Below are 15,103 nucleotides of genomic sequence, written 5' to 3'. Positions count from 1 at the left end.
AAACAGCAAACATTTCTATATTTCATAAACAGTAACGTATATGAAACATAATTAAATAAAAAGAATACACCTGTATTCGCCTCACAAACTACTTTAAAGACTAGCAAATGTAAGAAAGTACAAGCAAAGACAGCCACAAGTCTTAACCTTCAAATGGTAAATTTATGTTTAATTAATGTTGGTATAATAGGACTAATTGGGTTGAGGACTTGTTCTCATGCTCAACAGAAGATAGTTTCATTACTAATCCTCCAGCAATAAAGCCTAAAGCTGTACACTCATAACATTATCCAACTCAGGAGACACTGGGATGGGGTGCTCTCATTACAGCAATGAGCCTCGTGAGTGAGCCTTCATGTCACCATTGGGTTCAGACCCGTAGCACCATGAAAGAAGAGGTGCAAACTGACAGTCACCACTCTTCTCTATTACACCGATGGAGAGAGTCTCTTATTAACCTGACAATACACACGTCAGTAAGACTAGGAACGGAGAACACCCTCTGAGGTTTTGTCTCACCTGTAACTCCATCTCACCCCTTCTAAACTCTTTAATCCTGTTGCATATCTGACAAATTGATGTGATTTCTTTTCCTGAGTTAACGCTTCATTATAACTCAGGTATTAAGGTTTACATCCATTTTATTAATGTAATGTAAATAATGAATCCTTTTTAACTGTTAATTTCCTTTGTTTGTCTGCCACAGTGTTGTTATATAATTTTTTCAAAATTTTCCTTGTATTAATTGGTTTTAATTGCCAGTGCCAGACGTCATCATCAACACTCAGCCATGTCTTGTGATCCCCATAATATTCCACTTCACATGTAATCATAATTAAGTATTGTTTTTGCTTTTATTGTTTTAAGTGTTTTTATACAGCAGTTATGTCAATAGACCCTGAAAAAAAATCCAGCTCCATTGGCTTTTTCCCCAAACCTCAGTTTTTCTAAAATATATATCTCTGTTCCGTTTGTGAATTTCATTTTTGTGTACTGAGCCGCAGCACACTCCGACCATGGAGCACAACGCTGCTGGATTATTCACTGTGTTGCATCAGAGCTTCACATGGCAATAACAAGCAGAGGACAGGAAGATCCCAAGTAGTGATGCTTCATGCTCTCATTTTTTGGAGGACTTATTTATTTTTGGCTCATTCGCCACACACAAGTGCTCAAGTGGCTGTGCCAATAGCACTGTACAGTAACCTCAGTGGCCTGGCCATTAATGCATGACAGATAGAGCTTGCATTGCCATGAAGTATGTGTCACTTTGGTTCACAAAATAGATTACTATCATTATTATGTTAACTTAGTACATATAATTTACCATTCCCTTAACACAGTAGTAGTTCAGCCTACAGCAGAACTGATGCATTTTGCCTTTCCAGATGCCACAAAAATAAATTTTTGTAATATCAGGCAAAAAAACGGTTCAATCAACATATATATAGAAATATGATATGGACACACTGCATGTGTTACTGGATGTTTTGTGATTCTGACAGCTTTTGCAAACTGTTTCATAACGATTTCATGATACGGAAACTTGTCCAGCAAGACCTATCTTAGCAGCCAGGAAATTGAGCGTTTAATCTTTCAGCAACTGGAAACGATCCCCTAATTACTGTAATTGGCTGGTGAAGAAGCGGGTGTGGTGGCATAGAGAAGCCACGGTGGCACCCTGATCACTGGCCTCTGACTGTCCTCTGGGCGTCATCGCCTCGGGGGCTTTATCACCTCCGACCACTCTATCCTCCTGGATTGTGTTTCACCTGTTTGCACCCCCTCCCGAAGACCCCACAGGGAGGGGTTCTGTATTAATGTATGAGCAGAAGACCTGCAGTTTTCATTATATGCTTTATTCCTGGAAGCATTAGTATAATAGTAATGTGGAATTATAAAATATTGAACATAGTATTTTTAGGAGAAACTTCATTTACTCTAATGTTGTACCCATTAATGAATTGCTGAAAATTGACCTTTAGGCTGAACTCCGCAATTATTTTGAAGCTGGAGTTAAAGAGCAGTTAATTCTCATTGATGATTGATTTGGTCAATGCGCAGTGGGATTTGGAAGGGAAACAAACCAAAATCCGACCCATTAATCAATCACTTAATCAATACAAAACAATGACACAGATGTGTCCCCTTGCAGTCTCATGGTGCTATTGTAATGTATAGCGATTAATACAGAAATGGACCTTACAGAGGAGTTTAAATAGTCAGCAGTTATCAGGTAAAAGGAAAACACCTTTTTCTATCAGGTCTATTTCTGCATTATTAACTCTATTAGTCTAATAATTGTTTCACGGACTGACTCACTTGCTCACATCCATTTTGCCCCAGCACTGTGTACCAACTCATCCCAACTGTCACGAGCAAACAGAGCACAAAAACACACCAATTGAAGGAATAAGCGGAAGGCCTTTGAACAAGACATTGCTTCACTCAAAACTCCCTTTGAACCAAAGAGATTTTTTTTTTTTTAACCAAGACATGGCAGTTTTGGAAGTAACTGAGGTAGGAGAGCCGACAGTGTATGATGCTGTCAGCCCGGCTTAGTGTCAGGGCCTGTACCGGCCGTGCTGAGCTGGTGTCACAGTGAGTCTCCAAGGCAGGGCACCAGCAGAGCGATGACACTCCCAGGACATGCGACCTTTTCTCAACAGTCACCCTGGACTGCTCTCTCCACTGGCTGTCTCAGGAGTAGTCATTTACATGTTATTAATATTTTTTCGGCTTCAATCTGTGTACAAGGCTAGTTAGGTACAGCGCCTCTACTTAGCCCTTCTGATACTCATATATTAATGTCATCAAAACGCCAGGATTAACTTTTACGATCTTTATCTTATATTGATATCATTGACGTACCCAATTTTAAGGGCTGTCCCCTAATAGTCGAGTAAACCTTTAGTTGACCAGAAGTGTCTTAGTCGACACTCTTTTCATTAGCCGGATATACACAGGAAAAACAAAAACTGTATCAAACGGGAACTGCGCCTTGCCCCCGGTATAAACCTATCAAGGATGTGGCAACCTGGACCTGTTCTCTTGTAACACAGCACTACTACATGTGCTAACCAATGGTGCTAACTGCTAACAAGATGCTGCCACTCACTAGTTAGCAGCCCTGTTAGCTGACTGTACATTTAACAGGAGGATGTTTAATATATATATATATTTTTTTAAATATTTTAATTAATATCATAAACATTTGAAAATCAGCTTGAACTACTAGTCATCTAGGAAAATCTTTAGTCGGGGACAGCCCTACTACTTTGTCAGCCTTGTCGACTTCCTCTTCAATGGTTTTCCTACGTTTCCCAGAGTGTCTCTCTGAAACCTCCAGTGACTGGGTGTGAACTCGCTGCATTCAGCCGAGGCTTACATGTTTACAGCAGGCAGAGAGAGCCATTAAATATACTGGAGAGATTTTTCAGCTGAGAGTGGCACCCATTATCGGACACAAAATGTCTTTTGGTTGCATTGCATCATCTCTTGCCTCTGTCTGTAGATAGTTTGGTTGCTTTAACACAGCTTTTAGACAACTGCTCTTGCCAATCCATTCATGGCTATTTTTATTAGCCACACTAAGCGGCAAGGCTGGCACTGTCTGTCAGTCTGTCCGACACTTACCGACTGAAATATCTATAACTATTGGATTATCAAAACATTTTATACAGATAGTCATGGTCCCCAGGAGATGAATCACACTGACATGGGTGAGTCCCTGTCTTTGCCTCTAGCAACACCATGAGATTTTGGAGATTTTAACTAAATGTCCACTGTGCAACATCTCAGAGGATCTATTGGCAGAAATAAAATATAACATTGGTAGGTATGTTTTTATCAGTGTATAATCACCTGAAAATAAGAATTGTTGCCATTTTTATGTACAGAGGGAGCGGGTCCTCTTCCATGGAGTCTTTCATATTGAACCACCATGTTTCTACGGTAGCCTAGAACAGACAAACCAAATGCGAGGGCATTGCAATCAGCAACTGCACTGCTAGATGCCATAAAATCCTACACACGTTTCTTTTGAGAGAATGTTGAATGATATTTTACACTATGCTAAAATAACATTATTGCTGATAATAATTTATTAAGTCCAAACTTATTATGAACAGAGTGCTTTGGCAGGCACCAGTCTATCTAAGAATTTAAAAAAACCTTTCACTCAGTAATTCTGTTTGCTCTCTTAATAATCAGATGCCAATTTTTGTGGTTCATTTGTCTGCCTGGGTCCTCTGTATTCCCTCCCGGCCTTTTCTACAGGGAACATCTAATCAACTCCTGTGTAATTGGAGCTGTGTTAAGATGATCTGCAGGAGTGGGACGTCGGCTCTAATCACACACATACACACACACAATGTGAACTGTAGTGCTCTGGCAAGAGCAATTATTATTTCAACATTGGTACCTTTGGTTACAATAGAAAACGGCATGTCCTCAGAGAGTTGGGAACTCTAATAAGATGCTGTACATTTTTTTCACCTTGTAACCTTTGAGGGAATGCATAAGAATCCAGACTGTGATCTTTTCATCTGTCCGCTGTAAAAGGTTTATCAGTGCCCACATTTCTGTTCTGTCCTGTCAGACTTGGCTTCACATAAATGCACTGTAATTTTTTAATGTCTATATTAATTTGGGGAAGTGGACAAGTTTTATAATGTAGTATATCTGAATATATCATGCAAAGTGTTTACAGGCGAGTGTTGTATGTATTCTTCCCCATACCATGAATATAACTGAATTATATACATAACACTCTGCATCTGTTAAGTGAGAGATTCATGCCATTTGTGGCTTATTTCTGTCCTTGCCAGTGTCTTGGTGATAAACAGCTTGTCACAGTCATCTACCGCTGGTTGAACAAAGTCTTTGTGGAGCTTTTTGGATTCGTTTAGCACTCACCAAGCCGTGTGTCTGTTGGGGCAATCGACCAGTTTCACTTTACTGTGTCAGACAGATGTCATTTCCTACCAGGTTCCTTGATTTAAAAAAAAAAAATTCAAAATGGGGCACCACTTGTTTGTATTCTCCCCGAGGAATGATAAAGTGCTCTGTGCTTTTATAGACCTCAGCACTGCTGAGCGTGCGGCTGTCAAGCAAAGTAACTACTTCACTGTCAAAGACGTGAGAGTCCCAAAGTACAACAGGACTTTCTGTATTTTGCAGGGTCAATGTGGAGTGCCTTCTTCTCCAGCCACCCTGCTGTTAAATCGAAGCTGGGTCAAATGCCATTAGACCACATCTCTGAATCACAGTTATTCTCCATTTTAGTGTCAACATGTTTGACTCAAGTGTTATAACTAGCCAGGAAGGATTTATTTGAGCCTTTAATGTCCTGATAAATAGGTGGAATAGACATGAAACAAGACCTAAGCAGACAAGACCTGATCAAAAGCACAGGTAAACATTCCCAGTTCTTTCTTGTTCTGTTTTTGATTGCAGATTGCCCACATTTGCCATCTGCTTCCTTGACGCCTGTTGTCTTTTTATGGATGCCGCTTACCTCAGCCAACGGCTAAACGCCGTTTCAAGCAGGCATCTCATCAAAATGCATCAAAAGCTGGATACTGTTGGTATAACACTGATGATGTGTTTGTGTCTGTCTGCCAGTTATATAAAGGGCACTTCAGTTCAGTATCGGCTAGAAATCTGAAATCTGATCTAGAAACGGAGATTTGCAGCGGCTGCTACAGCTGCTTTGTACTTGCACTGTTACCATGGTTCATTATTTAAATACTACTCTCATGTAGTAGTTTATAAAAATGTACACTTAAATCATACCATCAACCTTTTCTGTGCTGAATGAGTCCAAACTCCATTAATGATGTGTATGGATCTGTGATTAGGCTCACAGCTGCTGAACAGGATTATTCCTCCTCTACTCCAGCTCTTGTCCATTTCTTTCCAGTCAAGCTATCTAATCTTATTACTTCACTAATTAACTGCAGCCGGTGGTATTTTTAGCATCTAGGTCAGCCAGGCATCCCCATGACCTGTGTGGACCGGCTGTATTCGTGCGGCTATACACTAACTCTAAGTATTAATCTCTGACATTTTGATTTAAATGCTTTGCTCCCGTCTGTTGATGATTGATACGTCTCATTAGTGATTCAACCTACTAATAAAAACTTAAAAATCCTCTGGTGCACAGTAGGGGGGTGTGTGGGGGCCAGCAATGAGCAACTTAAGACAAAACATCACAAATCACATTGATTAAAACTTTGATTGTTAATAATTTTATATAAAAGATTTTTAAGGAGTTTGCATGTTTTATTTGTTATAAGCAATGTTTTACCGCCATTTAAACAAAGCAGTGACCTTCAAGAGGACACGCCTTTTCAGACAGCTAAAAGGCAGTCTTAAGAGTGATGTGAAGTGACAGAAAGGATCACCACTGACCTGCCCACACAGGCAAACATCCAGCCCAAAAACTTAAAAAAATAAATAAATAAAAAATAAAGTGAAAGAAATTATTACTATATCTTTTATCTTCAGTCTATTCAGCAATAGGTGATGACGCATTTGTGGTTGTTCACTCCCAGAACAAATCAGGTCATGAAAGGAGGTTTCATAATGTGGTACAGGGTTTTTGTGATAGTTTAAGTCAATTTTTGTTTTCATCTCGTTTCAAATATATTTGAAGATGGACACAAATTTCTTCCCTTCTGCAAGCAAGTGATTTCCACACTCTTTACTTTTTATGTGCCTTTTTATATTAAGCATAACCCATTACATTAGGGGTCATTCACTTCTCTTTCCTCGACAGCTGAAACGTAATGAAACATGGCTTGAATACATAGTGCTTTTTAACACTGAATATGAATGAATCTATGTTGAGTGCTATATTTATTCTCCTGTCTATAAAAAGTCTTAAACCGCTCCTTTGCACTGTGTGGGAAGCCCTATTTTTGTTCCATGTGTTTGTCGGAAATATAGGCACTGTAAATTGCTTTCAAACTGCAGTCAAGGCAGTGAGATATTTTCCCCCTTACTTATTACACATATATTACCTTATTTTTAACTATATGACCTCAACAATATGTTATGAAAGCATCAACAATATATTATTTGGCTGTTCAGCATGTTAACCTCCACAATACAATGTAAATAAATCTGATTCTGATTTAAATGCAGAGCTTTGAATTGTTAGTCTTCCTACTCATGGTGAGTGTTTTCTCAACCACGCTCTCTTTGTCTGCTCTCTCAGTGCTGTGCAATCACACTTGAAATGAATCATCTGCCACTCTGAGTGCATTGTTTCTGACCAGGTTACCTGCTGCACTGCCACCGATTCTGTACCAACCTAAACACCGGCTGAACCTCTCCTCTGCCACCGTCATTCTCTGAGTTTGCACCTGTTGCCCCTCTCTCTGGTTTAAAATGGATTACTCCGCAGGTGAAGAACAACAAAATAGACTCCCATTTCTTTTTGAAAACACACACAAACACAGTAATGGCAGAGTGAAAGGCTTTTGTATATGTAACACCCAAAAAGACAAAGATGACGAGACAAATAAGCATGCTACTGTTCAGGAGAATGACTAATGAATGTGTAGTGCTTCCTCCACACTTCCAGTTGAAAGTATTGTTGATGAAGTAATGAAAAGCCTTTAAGCGTGTATGGAAAAGGATGTCATTGCTGATACTCTAAATATTTCTACATTTCTCCCAATTCCCCTAAATAATTTGGAGTTAACATGTGAGTTCTTGTCATTTTCCATACACGCAACCCCCTAAAATCTTCACTCTGATTCCACTCTGTAGAAATGCTAATGTGCCAAATGATTTACCAACAGCTATTTAGATAAATTCTAAAATTAGAGCACATCATTGCCTCGTCCCTCGTAACAAGGCATATGTAAAGGATGTGCAGAGATCACACTTTGAGACCTGTGATTATTAATTTTCACTTCCAGACGCTCCTTGACACCTTGCAGGAGGATGCATGACTGCTTAGGAGGAACCGTAGCACTGCGCATGGCTGACATTAATTTGTTTTTGTGTGTGTGTATGTGTGTGTGTGTGTGTGTGTGTTTTTGTATATGTAGGAATGCATGAATGTGCTGTTCATGTACCTGTTTTTATGTCTTACTGTGTAAAAGTCCTCTGCACGTCTTGCGACTAATCATTTCCCGTTCTGGATGCAGGACATCAGACTGATCCTGATCTGAGAATCCTCTTTATTCTCTAAAGGAGATTCCAGCTCTTGTTACCACACTGACCATGCAACACTGGTCACCTGAAACCCAGCACCTACCTTCACCTACAACCAGTCGGCTTCGTTTGTCACTTTCACCACATGGCTGTGTGTGTAGCTTCCTGGTTCATTCCACTATATAGCTTCTCCCTGAAGGTATGGAGCACAGTTTGCCTTCTTGAGCTGCATGATGACTTATCAATAACTGATAAATAACTACATCTCATCTTTATACATTATGGAAAAGGCAATTTCCTCAGTGCAAAGGGGGAAAAAAACAACTCACATGTACTTGAATTGGAGTGTACATAACATAGCATGTAACATTCAGAAATCAAAATGTGCATTAAACATGCAGGGAGCCTATCACATTGCATGAAGCAATTCCCACCCACAGTTTTTTTTTCCACCAACTACAATGAGGAAGGTTGTGTTTCCTGTCATGGCTGCCACTGGCTAACCTTTTTTCCATTTTTGCCTGATGAGGCTGGCTCAGGCCAGGCCTTTCGGTCTCCTCACTTTCACTGCGCAGTGCTGAGACACTCTGGCTCTCCGCCCTGCCAGCCTTCCGTGCCCACTAGGAGGCACAACAGTGCTCCGTCCATCGAAGATGTAAACTAAGCTAGCACAACACCAACACACCCTCCTCTATTATTCATCTGCCCCCTTTAATGAGTTTTCCATTCACCTTCATGCATCTACCACAATTACAAGACACGATAATTGTGTTTGATCACTTTAGTTTAATTTACATCACATTGTATTACATTGTACAAACGCATCCATTCAGCATTAAATGCTTGTATATGTGTAAACCAGCAATGGAAGTGAGGAGGAACTAAATAATGGGCCAGAAAATAGAACATGAGGGTACATTCTTCAGCAGATAGGGTGCCCTAAAAACAACAGAGCGCAAGGTGCTGCACTGAAACTGATTTTTGTTTCACATTCTCATTTATCTCTTGAAACTAATTATATTTCACCAGCAGTTTGCTTACTTCACAAAAACCAAACTTTGCCCCTCGAAGTGTGCCTGCAGAAGTGCGACATTCCCAGTGGTCTGATCAAATCCTGCGGAAATTAATTTGATAATTAATCCTCCTCCGTGAACCTCTTTTCCTTTTACACTAAAGAGCTGTCTAAGCTTTCACTGCCGTGCCAGGCCAAAAGATCGCGTGTCAATCACACAGATAATATGTTTGTTTACATACCATAATCATGAAAAGGAGGCCAGCTAAATATTTGATAGCTTCTTCGAGTTACCCAGGAACAGTCACCCTGTGACCCAACACTAGAGTTGGACCTCAGCACATCCAGTCATTGTTAAACACCTCTACAGAGCGCTGGCTCACATTTGTGGCCACATGACTCTGGTTGGCAAATAATATAAAGCATTCTCAGGCTTTGTGCTCTATCTGCTCACTGTGTTGGACACAATAATGACTCTCAGCAACTAGTGGTCCTCAATGTGCTTTATCAACTCATTCAGTGATAGATGTTCTGCCACAGTATGTGAGGTGATTATAAAAAGAATCCAGAGGACAACGGTGGGACACGATTTAAAACTCTCTCAAAAATGTGGAATAAGGTTAATGTCTTGTTCATCATAAGCCAATCATCACCCCGTCGGCCCTGACCTCACTTTGACTCCATAACACACTTGCGTACACTTCATACACTTTCTGCGCAGCTTCCCAGTGGACAGAGTTTAACCAAGCATGCATCAGCACTCGTCTGCGCTCTCCATACTGCGGGCGTTCAGCAATACTCGCCACACTACTCGAGTCAACCCACACGCGCACTCATCAGTCGCCCTCCTCCTCCAATCTCAGAGTAGCTACTCTGTGAGCTGAGACAATGTGAAACGTATAGTCCAAACAAAAGCCCAGAGAAAGACAAAGAGTGAGTGGGACGGGAGTGAGCAGGAGAGCTGGAGATGAGACAAATGTCTGCGGCAACATGAAAGGGCAATTAAGGGCTTAGTCATGAAAGAACATCTCATCCTTTCATTGCCTATATTGTGTCTCTCCAAATATAATGATTAAGAATATACAATCATTGTCTGATATGTTTTGTTGTTCTGTCATTTCCCACTGATCATTGCCACATGTGAGAAGTGTAGTATATTTAGTAGTATAAAGAGTGTTTCATCTGTGCAGAGTTATTTAATAGAAATTGCTCAATTACGAGAAAAATCCCACAAGCCCACTGAGATGTGTTGAAATCTTAGATGCTTCAGAAAACGCTTGATTGCCTTTGAAATTAATATATACCATGACTCTGATGAAGATGATTGCTCATAATTGAATCACTGGAGCACCAATCTAATCAGGAACTAACAATTATTTAAATCAAATGTGCAACAAAGAGCTGCAATTGTGCTTTCCATGTGAGAAAGCATGAAAGGCTGTTAAGGTTGTAGCTGCAGTACAGCAGCAGCTGCTGAAATGTTATGGCTGTGGCATTGTTAAAAGTAATTTACTAGATGGAATTTAATTGAATTGAAGAGCTTTTAGCATCAAGGTCAGTAGAGTTCTTCTTTTAATCCTCATTAGATGACCTGCTGTTACAGTAGTGCTATTATTTGCCTTATCTTGTTTGATTTGATTGCATTATAAAGTGAACACAAGCTTAATATTTATTTAATGATGGTTCAACTGTTGTCAGGATGGACAATAATGTGACCTGCACCAAGGCATTAAAGCAACTTGAACAGGTAAGATGAGGAGATGGATTTCCCCATTTACAAGCGTCTGATTACCTTATCGTAGCTCCTTAAGTACAACATTAGATGTCTAACTCCTGCATTATTCTTTACCCTATCCTTTTCCTTTTTTTCTTGCTCCCACTGTTTCTTCCACCATATTTCCCCCAGGGTCTCTCTGAAACCCCTAAATAATGCACACCGAGTGAAGGGCTTAAAGGGGCTCTATGATGGATTGCTCTCCTCTTTCTGGAGCTGTTGTATTCTTGAAGCTTATTTATCATTTCCATAATGACACTGCTCTCAGGTGAATCTCTAAATATGTAGTATATTTACGCCAGACAACCTTTAAAAAGAACCACTTTTTTCCATGATCCAGTTTTTAGTATGTGACATCACAGCAAAAATGGGTCACACGCCTGCTTTGAGACTTTTATTTTGAAAGTTTATTTACAGACAGGGAGATCAACAAATCACCACATATAGTGTTAATCTAATGTTGTACGAAGTTGTGTTTTAAACAATTTTTACAGAAATTCAGCCTATAATTGGTTATAATATGAATGTGGAAAACCTTGAAAAAGGGACAATTTTACAGCATGAGGGGAGAATATATTTGATAGAAGTCTGAATTCAAGCTGGTTTATTTTGCCTCAGAATCACAAAACTGCACTTAAAGTTCCCGCTTAGTTTTTAAATGATGACAGTTTCTGTCATTTTACTCTGCATTTCACACTAATCTGAAAAAATAATGATAAAAATAGAAATACAGTGAGTTAACATAGAAGAATCCAACAGTTTTCACAAACTTTAAAGATGCATTTTTCAACCCTTTATAAGACTGTTTATTGATTGATGTAAATAACTTTTAGGACTGGGAACGAAGATAAAATGCCCCTGAGAGGAAACTTCTCACCAGCATGAATAATGCCTGAAACAAACAGAGAGTATGTCTACATAAAGTCTACTTTAATGATCCCCTTTAGGGAACTGCAGTAGGAACAAAATATATAAGAACACAACAAATACTAAGGATTGCATATACGGTTCCCGAAAGTGAACTCCTACTCACCTGATTGTAAATGTAAGTATTTGAACAACACAAAGAGTTGCAACGTTAGTTTTATTTTTAAAATGTGCATTCTTTTCAAAAGAATAGAACAGATGCCTTGAGGTTAACTGCCCCCAGGAGGGGTCTCACCTTATGATGTTACCATATCAGCAACCAGAGCTAAAAATGCTAGAGGTGAGAGGTTGTTGCAGTTTCTGTGCCATTTGTATATTTCCCCTCATACATTTTTCCTAATGTAACCTGTGTCTGCTAATGTGTAATAGACATATTGTTTAATTTATCCACCTATATACTGTAGTATCATAAAATCTGCAATTTACCATGGTGGGAGACAGTCTCCACACACTGTGTTGCCAATTAAGTCTGTTAAAAAAAGAGTTGGCGCACTGTTATTGAAGTGTGTCATGTTTCATGTTTTCATGTATTAAAATCAATAGCATAAGCAGTAGGATCACGGTTCACAAGCTGGCACACTTCACATTCAGATAAGCGGCAGGCTTCCACATTATGTTTGACAACCACTCCTCATGTGCTAGAGTGAAATCATCCTTTCACCCATTGCTACAGAAGTAGGTGACAGTGTGTGGAAAGTAGACAGATTTCTGCTCATATCTGTTCTTTTGCCCTGGAAATTACAGTATATTGTCTTCAACATACCAATACAGAGCTCCTATTGGATTGAAATCAGGTTTTGTGTGACATATGCACCATAATCTGTTCAGTCATATGTACCAACCCAGCACTGAGTTGTTTAAATAATGAAATATCATCCAAGATCCATCCAGAATGACTCTGAAAAAAAGGAATGCTATATATGAATGCATAGAGTGAGTCACTACTCTGCATTAATGTTAAAACAGTCTGCTGCTGCAGCTCCCATCAGTGGTCAATTACAGTGACGATGGTCATTTATCACTGAGGTAATGTAGTCTCCAGAAAGAGAACAGAGAGCTGCAACCATCCCACACTTTAACAGAGTGTATTTACCGTGCATGGACAATTATTTAAGTATGACGTGGTAATGAATGTGAGGCGGCCCTCGGAGAACCACAAGGCGACTCAGACTTTTTGGAGTTTATATTTAAAGTTGCATTGGTGAGTCATTAGCTGCTTGTTTTTACTTTTTACGTGATCAAAAGGTATATTTTTATCCTGAGCATCAGGTTGGTGTCTTATTTCATGTGAGATTTTGTCACAGGTATCTCACAGCAAAGCCTGTGGTCCTCTCAACTCTGGTAAAGTTGGGTCATGGTTGTGAGGGGCGAACTCACTGAACTACATGAAGCTTCAGCACTTAGTATGGTGTGACCCCTGGTGGCTAGAGAGTGCACTGAAAACTCAATATTTTCTTAACTGCTTTAAATCTTTGTTTGCCCACTCTCACTCATAGTACACTTGATCGTTCAGGGGAGTTTCCTCTCAGTGCAGCAAAATGGGAAGTCTTTTTCTGAAGATCATTACTGTATTTAATCTTTTTAAGATGTTTTCGCCAATCCAACATTAAAAAATATACACATTTAGATGCCTATATTCATCAGAGACACACTTGAAATAATGAGTTTATTCAGTCAGTCATGCAATTAGCCATCAGTCCATCAATCACAGTTAGTCAGGTAGTTGATGATGATATGTCTTCATACTGGTCTATAGGTCAACTTTTTGTAGACAAACTCGTCTAGCTTGTTTTGATATTGCTGCAGGCTCGTCTTCCTACTGTGTCTCCTTGTCTGACCCCTTGTCATTCAGGAGATTACTTTACAGTCACCCTGGAGTATTCCTTTACAAGCCTTATTTTGTGTGTGCGTCACTCATTAGCACTGTGTAGGATCTGTACCCAGCAGTGCAAGGACATACGACCCTCTATATAGGACGTGTTAGTTCAAACCAAGACTATTTCATTCTTACCAGGACGCCGTTCACTTCTGAAGGCACCACAGCCCAGACGCACCAGGCTGGGGTCAGGTGTGTCAGCCACAGGACTGACGTCACCCAGTAAAACATGCACACTTTCCTTGACTCTGTGTCCACTGGGTACCATCATGTGGCTGCGTGCAGGCCAGTGTGGTGCTGAAGGACAGAATGAAATGTCCTCAAAAAGTCCTAGAAGAGAGGGGTGGCCGTGCTTGTCAAGGTGACTCGGTCCAGAGTGTAAAATGAAAATGATCTGATAAGGCTGCATTATGAGCTCCGGGGTGTTACGGCTCAGTGATATACAGCACTGTATCAACAATAGTGAACTGTAAATGCGTGCCCCTCTGAGATTATCAGAAGTCATGTTTGCTGATCCACATTTTTGATTTTGCGCTCTCTGCTGGAAAGTGGAGCAGAGCATAAAATATACTTTAGTCCCCACAGAATACATCAGCTACAGAGGGCTTTTCAAGTACATTTGGGCAGTAGCCATCTCACTGAAATGAACTACATTACTCAAGTGGAGGCCCATCAGTCATGCTGGTTAACCCTAATAATAAATTACTGTATAAAAAAACAACATTTTATTATTGGTGCTTTTTAATGTTTCAAATTATTGATTTAGAGAACACATGTAGCAGCATTTGTATTACTTAACTGGTTCTCTTGTTAATTTAAAAGAATATCTTTTAGAACTGGAGGAACTGGATTTTTACCAACATTTATTTTACATTCAGTGCACACATATACACTGTATACATGGGTAAGTAAGTTTCTGTTTGCAATACAAATGACACTACTTTATATTAATAAAGTCCACACACAAAACAGAGAATTATAGTAGTATGAGTAAACGCTCAATCGTCTGTACTGGCAAATACTACAATAAGCTCAATATTCAGTAAATTTTAACACCAGTCAGACTGAAAATGAATCTCCAACCCTATCTGCAGGTCACAGTCACTATCATGAGAGAAAAACCTATTTCTGTTCCGTAGAAATAGAACTGAAAGTAATGTATAAATGAAACTTCTTGTTCAGCATGACTTTCATTATTATGAAGAAAAAGAAAGAGGAAAACAAAAGAAATAAGAAAGCAAGCCGGATATTCCATAACCTTTTTGCAATAAGATTTAAAAACAGACATATTGGGTAGAATAGTGACATTCTGACTATCAATATAAATACAAACTATTAATTTATA

Source organism: Morone saxatilis, unplaced genomic scaffold (genome assembly GCF_004916995.1).
Source record: "Morone saxatilis isolate NCDOM2014 unplaced genomic scaffold, NCSU_SB_2.0 Contig1, whole genome shotgun sequence".
NCBI classification, from domain to species: Eukaryota; Metazoa; Chordata; class Actinopteri; family Moronidae; genus Morone; species Morone saxatilis.
This window is presented reverse-complemented; position numbering follows the sequence as displayed.